Source organism: Varroa destructor, unplaced genomic scaffold (genome assembly GCF_002443255.2).
Source record: "Varroa destructor unplaced genomic scaffold, Vdes_3.0 BEIS01000002.1, whole genome shotgun sequence".
Lineage (NCBI taxonomy): Eukaryota > Metazoa > Arthropoda > Arachnida > Mesostigmata > Varroidae > Varroa > Varroa destructor.
The window spans coordinates 43,844,059-43,854,811 of record NW_019211455.1 but is presented as its reverse complement, the minus strand read 5'-3'; the positions used below and the strand labels follow the sequence as shown (position 1 = coordinate 43,854,811).

General features: G+C 41.9%; 1 long non-coding RNA gene across 1 annotated transcript in view; it reads right to left on the bottom strand.

Moving 5' to 3' along the window:
• Positions 1-8,626: 8,626 nt before the first annotated feature.
• Positions 8,627-10,753, bottom strand: part of LOC147757858 (uncharacterized) — a 40,506-nt gene continuing 38,379 nt past the window's right edge. The window contains exon 6 of the long non-coding RNA XR_015320458.1: positions 8,627-10,453. This is a non-coding gene — a long non-coding RNA (uncharacterized LOC147757858). The remainder of the gene's footprint in view (positions 10,454-10,753) is intronic.

Below are 10,753 nucleotides of genomic sequence, written 5' to 3'. Positions count from 1 at the left end.
TGTTACGTTATGTTCTAGATACAATTTTCGTCAACCGTATCAGCACGACATCAGTGTCGCTTCTATCGAGCTGGGTTATTTTTAGCAGCAAATTTGTGTAAGGGTTGAAAAGTCTATCATCCCATTCATTGGGTCCCATTTCTGGCTGTATAGAGAGGTCGATTTCGAAAATATCGTGTTCAGTGCTAATCCTCGATATGGAGTGCCTCACAAGTTCTGGCTTTGGAGTGAAGTTGATTATTAAACGTTAAAGGCCCCTCTCAGCGTATGCAAGTCAATACGTTTCGCTGAACTCAGCTCTTTAGGCAAATCCAGCACACCCCGTGCATCTAAATCTCTTAAGATTTGCCGCTAAGTGAATGATGGGATCTTCAAAGGACAAGCCTGTGAACTCCCAAATCAACTGGCATCAAATCACAGAAATTATCTCGCGCGTTCAGTCTCAGGAGTCCAATCCTTCTCCATTCAGTCTAAGTGTATTCTATATCTGTCTGAATAGCTCCTTGTATCTTTCTGACTACGCTGTTTGTTCATCTGGAACCAGCTTATAGCAATCTGCACCAGTGTCTCACTAGACCCGATGTATTCCCCCATCCCTCATATAACAACGACGAATCTACACGTCTTCAGTTTCCATAGACGCTACGCTACGTTACGCTACCAAAGCTATCAGCACCACCACCCTCTGTGGGTTTCAAGTCCTCGAAAAGACTGGAGACTCTAGACTTAACCCACCTCTTCTTCTTTATGTTTCGTCATTCAGCCTTCGTCTCACTCATCACTCCAACACTTCTCCCACGTAGCTAAACCTTGAGGCCGCCGATGTAGATAGCTAGTCTCTGTTGTACTCAGATAGTCCGGTTCGCGCGACTGGTTATCCTACTGTCGAGGACAGATCAACAGCACTTAAACTTTTTTAGTCGCCTTCTTACGGGGGCATCGCACTCCGTTGGCCTAGGTCTCCTCTTGGGAGTTAGGCACCTTTCAATACTCCATCAACTTCTCTTTTTCATCTTTTTTCCTTGTTCTGTACAGCTGATTCGTTCACTGCGGCGCCCTTTATGGTCGCTCGGTCTCTCCAGCTGCATCGGCCGACTCGTTGCTCCCTCTTGGTGTATACTTCCAATGGTAAAGTCAGCAATAGTAAGTCTTTTGTCTTGTTCCTTATGCGTTTTTCTCTTTCTCCAGTGCAGCCCCAAGCTTATATTCGCTGGGTGAGCTAGTAATAGCGCAGATACGGTCTGGTAATTCAACGCACTGGACTGGAGAAATAGCACCATACAACCTAACACGGTCAGACTCAACGGTCACGCGTAGCGGAGAATGAAAACGATCCAGACAAGACGACGAGGCGAAACATCGAGCACTGGGAAAGTCCACGGCTTATGCAGTAAAACACTGACGAAGGTTTGAACGAAATCTTTTAGGGCATTTGCGGAGGCAGGGTAGTACTAACTGGCCAGTGGCGTGGACCGGCCGACCGAACGACCTGACAGGGTCCTCGAAACAGCTCACCCGGAAGTGAGCGGAGAAGCATTAGCAAATTGACTGCGTCTACATCGGCGACCCAACCATGCCGCCGACTTCGCGCTGAGGTCATTTGCAGACGCCAACACTACAGGCGGGAGAGCAGACAGTGATCAACGTAGTCGGAATGGATGCAGTCCTGATACTTAGCATGAGATATGTACTACACAATTAGACAACAAGGAAACATTTAAGACATCTCCAATCGGAGGGGGCATGTGGTGACATCAGGCTTAGCGTAGACTATGGGTAGATTGAGAAATCTACTTTGAATCAAATTGAGTAGACCAACGGGATTTGAGGTGAGTGTTGATGTTTGACCAGAAAAGCTCGGTTTGACTAGGGGCTCCTCAAGAGGACACGGGGCATGCACTGACAGGCTGGGCATAAAGTAGTTGGTTGTATCATCAGACGTGAGTACCAAGGCGGTTCTCCTGCGGAAGTGGCAGCACATACTGATTGCTCGGAGTGAATTTCTGGTCTGGTATGAAACTCTGATCATGATCAGTAAGACAGTAAATGTCAGCAGCAATGACAATTGTTCGATAACTATTAGAATACGAAAAAGCGATCTCTCGCTAAAGACATAGATTATACTGATCGAGATGACCGCGACAATGATGTGTGGTCCTTTTAGAGATAAATCAGTATTCAATCAACGTCGATTCTTATCACTCTGGCTGAACTAAGTAATAAACTTACCATTAGATTCATTTTTCATTTTATTTATTCCAAATATACAATGTGTAATAAAAGTTATAAATATGCCATAAGAGGTGATAGTGGAGATGTATGAGCATGTGTAAGTGGCTAGGTATTGAGGTTGCCTTACTAATGTAATCAGGCTACCCGTAGCCGGAATGGTATCTTCAGCAAATTCACAGATACAATTTTTATTTTCTTCGTGGTATTGTTGAATTTCATAAATGAATGAATAGAGTTCGTATAAAGTTATAATATGGTGATTATTTCTGTTCGCTTGCTTCCAGTGACCGTCGGTTTTAGCTAGAGTTGAGAAAATTGGAAGACTTACATCGGCCAATATTGGCATTTCTATCTATACGCTACTATTTCTGAAAGGCTAAATGACTTTCGCATATTTTCGTATGACTGCATTAGGCGATTATGAATTGTTGCGTGCAGGCCTCGTACTAATTTCGAAAGTACCGGCTTTATTTCGAACAAACAGCAGAACCCGGACGCTTTGCTTTTCCCAGAGGATCAGAATTTCGTATGCGAGAGTGCAATATTCCATAGTAAATCACTTCGCTGCTGTTTCGATGAATAGTTTTCGCAGATTTCTAATTGCGACAGACGAAACCATTACTGATCTAACTTAAGCCTCTATGTGATCAGCGAAAGATTTCCCTGCTGCCGTTAGCGTCAAGCCGATGTAAACTAATTGACAATTTCTAGGCACCGTTATGTTCAAACAAAACAAATCTCCGTTACCACGTCTTTCGCATCTTCGGAACTTTATAGCCTTTGTTTTGATCTAACAAATTGGAAGACTAACTTCGATGACCTAGGTATTCAGTCGTATTAATGCCTGCCGCAGGTGAAACCTGTTCATGTTGTACATGATGAGATCGTCCGTGTGCAAGATCGTCTCTACAAGACGGTGCTATTGTTTAGTGCACGAATGAAGATCGTTCTTGAGAAGCACGAAGAATAATGAACTATAATTATTATTATTGCAATTCCTATCGTTTTTTGAGTCCACTTATCACAAGCAGATATATCTGGAATACGTACTCTCTAACTAGTTTATCTAATTAGATCGACAGTGAAATCGTCCGGAAATAAAGCGGTAAATAGGGATTTATATACATTTTTTTTCCATTCCAAATAGCTTCACTCCGAAGTTTTTGCCCACGCAGTAAAATGTAATATTCTAGCTAAAAATCTTTATGCTCATTGCGTGTTCAGCTTATTTTGGTAACTTAAATGTTAATGGATAATTATTCAATATATACATAAAGGGCTGTTCAGGCTACAACGAAACGATAATATATAAAAGTTACATTCCTTATCATCCTATGATACAAGATAGCCAGCTTTTCAATTAATAGGCACATCTTCTTACCGAAGTAAGTTACTGCTGTCTAATAACACGAAATCCTTTATATCGTTTTATGGGGGCGTATATCGCAGCAATAACATTACTCATCAGAGCTCGCATCTATGCTAGCTTTCTAAACAGAGTTTGCGTGTAATCCTGCTCACGCCCAATCAACGTCATATTGCCCAGAATAGCAAAGTGAAGCTGATTAGGTCCTCTCTGATGTTGCAACTCCACCAGTCTGCTCACCCTCAACAGGATTCATTCTGACTCCTTTAAATCCCACAATCTCTTCGAAGTGTTTCCTCTAACAGGCTCCCTTTAACACGTTTCTTATTGTCCCCCGCCTTCCCCCCTCCCCCCCACCCCCATTTGACAACTCTGCTGCAAATTCAAGACAATACTAGCCGAAAGCGGTGGCGTTCGTGTTTTTAACTCAGCATCATTAATTTCGGCCCTCCGAACGACAGCATCCAGCTGACGCAGCGGATGAAGACCAAATGAGCCATTCAACATTCGGCCACACAAGACTTCTCCAGGCAGAGCCTCCGTTCCGCTCTTCACAACTTATGCTTGACAGGGGAAGCTATCAATTGTGTACTATTGCCAGCCACTTCCAACCTGCTATCAACCTGATCCGCTATTCTCACTCATCTACGTCCGACAACAATAGCACCATGCAGCGACAGGCACTGCGACATCAATCAGCGCAAATAAGACCGCGTACATCCCAAGAGAATTTGTTGATTTGAGACTGTGAAAGCGGCGCCGGCGGCAGCGGAGAAAAGAAAACGACGGAACGCTTTAGAGCGGATGACGCAGAAAACAGGGCCTAATCATCCCGTTGATTAGAGTTGAAATTAGTCCGTTTTGATAGCCGCGTGTGTGTGAATATCATATATGTGAATATCGCACTGATACCGGCACGCAGATATAGACAACCAGATGCGCCTACTTTGTATCCTATTATTCGGCCTGTCTTGTTGTCTTCCAGGTCGTGACCGTACGCAACTCGGTAGTCAACCACTTTCGGTATCAAGCCTTGATGATGCGCTGAGCCTTATGTTCTTTGTTTTCTTCCATGCGCTGCTTTCTATGTGCCCGTGTTTCTGTCATGTAATAACAGACACATATAAATAGGTAGATAAAAGGCGAATCATGGAGACCAAGAGGCGACATACTGCTATGATGAAGCAAGTCATGGGAAGAAGGGCGTAATTCTGAAATATGTCCAAAAGAGTTACGCGGAGTCGAGTCTGACGCGGCATTTAATCCTGTAGCTGAGGCTCAGCTTTTTAGAGCAAGGTGGGTGGGGGCCCAAGGGACTAGATCACGTTAGCCAGTTGATGCCTATTTCCGGCCTAATTATAAACTTAAAAATAGAGGTACTGTTATTGTTCATATATAGGATGGCTGCAGACATGTGAACTAGTAAGGATGTACAAACGAAATTACTAGGCACCTAGTTTCATGCTTCTATACCTGGCTGGAAAAGTAAGGTACACAGTGCGTACGGTAGATGAAAAGCTTGTCCTAATACTTGAGACTTAGTCACATGATTTAAGATAAAAGAGTATCCGCCTTGTAATGTACGAAGTGGAGTTTCCCTACCCCACAGTTTTAGGTCTGTAAGATCTCAGTTAGTAACGAAAAACCCCATTAAAAGTCTTTATCACTTCTCTAATTACGAGAGTAATAGCACACCATGAATAAAGCCGCTGCAATAAGTTTGGTTCCAGACCGGAGTTCAGGTCGAACAAATTCGAATTCGGCTTAAGTTCAACTGAGGAGAGTAACGATTTAGTGTTCGCTATGTATACTCAGTACGAATGATGCGCTGGTAAACGACGATACCATTGAAATTCCTCGCACCCGTATACTATGCCAAGCATTTATATTTGTATGTATATACCAGATGTATACAGACAAGGAACAGTTCCAACATGTACATACGCTAACAATGTCCAAAGCTTCCTCCCCAAAAAAACAACTACACATCATTCAAAGCTATTAGCACGGCTCACAACTTATCTTCTATAAACAGGATTCGCAAGGTTGCTGTTGAAAGTTTTCAACATTTCTCTACAAATGTGATTGCAAGTGGTAATATTAGAGTACTGAAGAGTCCTACAGTTCTTACTGCCTTGCTCTTGCATTTGCGAAGGTTATTTTTAACGATTACGTGTCAACTCTAAAAGACTGGACGTACCTATCGCACTTTTCTTATACTAAAAAGTATTCGCAGAAGGTAAGTCGAGTTATAATTGTTGCCGTTCAGTTGCAACTGATATCAGAACAGGGCATCTTCAGGCTCGTCCAAGTGGACGGCAGGGCGAAAAGCATGTCCCAAACTAGCCGGGATATAACGTCCCGGACTTTGAAGCTTCCACGCATAATGGAGCAGTAGCAATTGATACAGGGGCAGACTTGTTCCTGCATTGAATGCTGGTGGCATCGATAAAAGCAGAAGATGGACCCTTCTAAAAACTTTCGTGGTTCACCCAGGGATCTTTGTTACTCCACTATTTTCTTCGTGTACGATGCTTTCCTTCGGTATCGAGCCATCCCTGTCAACGAATACGTTATACGGGGCGTGCAGGCGATCAATCTGGCTTCTTCTTTCCCCCTTCCTCATGTTCAGCTTTGTTCTCCTATTTGGCCATACTACCTAATCTTAGTCGGCTCCACATACTGTTAACGCAGTTTCCCCATATCACAGTTTGCCATCTTTTACTTACTTGGTGTCGCAAGAGCAGGCACAAGATAGAGAAGCGGATTGGATCGAGGTCACGTGCAGGACTCTGTGGTTCAAGCGGTAGACGAAAACATGGCTTCGGATGGAGCTCGCATACTCTGGTCAGACGCAGGTGTTCGTTCTTGGGACTTTACTCCACCGACATATGCCACATTGAAGCAAGAAGTTGCTTGCCTAGAACACAGGGTCTTCTTACATTTTGCTATTCACTAACCAATGCCGGTTACTGGCCGTTCGTCTTTTGCCGTGTAATTACTATTCATACGATACTGGGTGGAATAGAAGTGGTTTCCCTGTCCCCACATTGGCATCGTGTAATAAAATAAAGTTATTCTATGCCTGATCCTGTAAGCACGTCTAGGTATGCGTGCTCCTGTAAGCGAGAAATCAATGCCCTACATCTTTTCCTTCTACTCACCCGTTTACATTTATACGTGTACATGCTGATCGTATCCGGTGATGTTGGGCGTCGTTGGGTCCATTTTCTTTCCTCGGTATTGTTTGTGCTGTTAGTATGCGCCGACATGGTAGTCGATAGAACGAGCAGGGTGGTTATTTTAGAATCACCGTTGCGTCTTTATCTAAAAAAGCCTTCTCCTAGGGAAGATACACAGCGGTCGCTCAGACGGATCGATGAGCTGGCTCGTCAGTCTGCAACTAAGGGGACCTCAATCTCGAGGCCGCAGGCAAGAGCTCGGCGTAGATCGGTCTGCGACACGGGAACGACGTTAGAGTAACCTAGTTGATAAGATCCGACTAACGAGGAAGAAAATCTCGGGATCAAAAATCGACAAGGCCTTGCTAAGTTTCAGTCGCTTCGTTCGAAAACAGTAGCAGACAAACTAGTGTTTAGCCGAAAGGTACCTATCAAGCAGAAAGGACTTCATACAGGCAGTGCATGGGAAACAACGCGTGAATATGAAAATGGAACAAAAACGAGCAAAACACGGTAAATAGAGCACTGGGCCTCGAGAGAAAAAGGACTTTATTCTGCTATATATGGAAATGAAGGCGGCAGAAACTGACTAGGTGGCTTTGCGTAGATATCATACAATTATGTACTTAAAAAGTGAGGGGTCTTATTTGAAGCTGTGGTCGAGTTTACTTTGAAGTTGATAGTATTATTAATAATTATGCCAGGTGAAATAAAGTCAAATGAAAAATTAATTCGCAAACTATGATTAAAATATTGTTCCAAGATAGGACATACATTAAATGTCTATTTGTATTATTATTACATATATATGTTTTATTGTCATTCATATATACTCTTGTCTATGCCCTTGGAGCAACGCTTGACAAAGCAATTAAACCACAAGAAAATCACTCCTAGCTGAGCGAGGGGCAGATACGCATTCACCAAATAACGATGTCCTTCACGTATACATATATCAGCTATTCCTACACTGCAGCCACCATGAAACCCCGAATTCTGGGTGGACATTGCATCTAATTTTTTTTCAAGGCTGCCCATTCCAAAACCCATTAGCAAACATGTTCAAAAATACGCCGTCCCGCAAGAGGACTAGTTGAGGCATCGGTCGACTGTGTCGTTTTCGATCAAATCAAGCGGATAGCTTCAATGCAACGTTCTGGGATAATGTCATATTCTTTTGCGTGCCGTTATGTCGTATTCTGTATGTGAGACGAAGCTTTGGCTGAGCCCTTCCATTCGCCCTGATTATCTGGGGCGGAACCAGGACAGCCGAAGATTCATGCAGCGAAGCGCTTTCAGGATAACACCGTCAATGGAGCAGATGGCCAAGTCCGATAGGGTAATTCGGCTGGGATTGTCTGAGCACGGTATCCGCGTGACCTAAGAAATGAATTTCTTCTTTGTGCAAAAGACTTTTGCTTCTATAGGGTTGTTTTGATTGAGGTCGTGTAATCCTATCACATCTTCGCAAATCCGTCCGTTGGGACAATGAAAAGATAAGAAGATCGACAGTCTTTTCGCTTTCAGCTAAGACGAATGAAACTGAAGAGTAAACCAAGACGAAATAATTTTCTGCCTCTCGAATTCTATTTTGAGGCGAAAAACTACTAGAGGTCAGGCCGTCCGATATTGTAAGTAAAATTATGTTGTTATAATTCATTTGAAGAAAACGAGGTACTAAATTTACTGAATGTTTATATTCTTTTTTCTTAAACGTAAGTATTCCGTTCCTTCGACTTCGTATACATAAGCAGTTTTGAAAAAACTTTAATTTGAAATCTTAGGTTTCAACAGTGATGTGGTAAGGCTTTTAGTGAAGATAGTTAAGCAGTAAGTTAAGACTATATTAAAAGTTATTAGTGTTATTTTATTTCATGATTGATCAATTCTTGAGTGGGAAGATTTCATGTGTGTCGTTGGCTTGACACCACTTAACAAAATGCTTCAAACAAGATTCTCTAAAATACCTCCCCGTAGAAAATATATAGTAGTTTCAGTAATATTCAGCACTTACTATAGAGATAGCATTGCCGTAACAAAATGCGAACGAAATAATAGCCGATGGGAAAAAATAAACAATCTCCAAAAGGCAATAATCTCGTCGTGGGTAAATATTTTCCAATCTTTATAAAAACCTGAAACGATTCATATGTAACTTTGCTGGCTTTGGATTAAGCTGCAGTTTAGAGCTGCATTTGCTACCAGTTATATAAAAACACGAGTAATATTTCATCAATAATAGTAAAAATTAATCTATTTGATAAACGATTGGACTGAGAAAGCAATGGAAAGTTTGGCCTTGTCTTGTCTTTGTTAGGCTTTAAAATTAGGTTATAAGAGCTCTACCACTATAATTGTTTGGTTGAACGAAGCACTTGGCCGGTCGAGAAGCAAAAAAACACCCTTTTCTTGAAGGATCGATGACCTGGAGAGCCTTGAAAGTTCATCGTTGCCATCCAAGCTGTTCACGATAGCAGCTATCGTCCCAGTGACTCCACTCTTTACCTAGCTCTAGCAAGTAAAACCAACAGGCCAATGTTTAATAGGACCAGCTGGTGCTGAGAACCTTTTCCCAAAACGCTGCGATCGTCCCAGCATTAGCACCCAGCAGTGAAAGCAATATCCACACAATAAGCTTCACGGCTGACGATGCATTTAGACAGCTTTCATATGCGTGCAAAAGATCGTTTTAGGACAGCTGCAAGCCTAATCATTACATACACTGTCGCTAGAAAAAGGCTCACGTTACTCAATCTCGAGACCGGTCACTACTGTCGCTAACAAGGCCTTCGGCCTTACGAGAGTCTTTTTGCACTTAGGTTTTGTCTTAATTCGAACTCGTACAATTTTTTCTCCTACCTATAGAATTTCCACAATGGTCAACGGCATTTCCTTATCTAAATCTAATCGAAGCTGCTGTAGCTCTTAACCATTGTCACTGTCGTCTTCATTGAAGTCTGTCAGCGATTAATATCCGCCTTGGAAGTCACATTTTTTTATTTCCTTTTGCGATACGACAAAAGACGACAGCCTGCGGACCGAATAAGCAAACATAATATTGCAAAAACTTACAGTTAAATTTTGGGAACCTGACCCGCGACCTCGTAAAGGGTCTAAAATAAGGCCAATGCTCTATTATCGTCTTTGTGAGATTATAAAATGACATTGCACCGATCTCCAATTCAACATTGATATAATAATTGTATTACTAGCATACATCTAAATACATCTATATACCTTCTGTATTGTATATACATATATATACTGCCACTATGTCCAGTTTGCTAGTTATCCACTACTCTAAGAAAATGAAAGGTAACTGGTCTTGGTTACAGAATTCGAACACAGTACCATTGGATATATTAAAAACCATCAGCAGTAACGTCCCAACGTTAGAGCGCCAAGTCGTTGTATCTCTACAATAAGGGTAATAATAGGATGTATATAAATTGCACACTGGACAGCAAACCGAGAGAAAATAATGTGCCAATGTCTGTACGATATTTTGGTCTGGGTAAACAGTTACCGGTGGTACAAGATTTCTTCGGAGTTTTTTTTTACGTAACGTTATTATATCGTGCACATCTTTTGACGCGAGTGTCCTTTAGTAGAAGCCCAGTTCCTTCAGGCATCATCGAAACGTATAATTCTGGACCGTATTGTAAATAGCAAGCTAAGAAAAAGATTAGCAATTAATAATCTCATTTACTTTGTCGTAATCACATAAATATTAAAAAAAAAAAAAAAAAAAGTATACATTTTAATGGCTGCTACAAATATAGGAAAAAAAAAGCATTTGTAATTCTCCTTCTTAGATCTGCTTGAATGATGTCGTCCGTATCTGAATCGAAGTTCGCATGTAACCGCACCGTAAAATTTGCAAGCTTTTTATAAGCCAACGAGTTCGGCACACGTATATATATATATATGTTATTTAAGAAGTTTCCAGCGTAACGCATGAACGGGTGCTTTT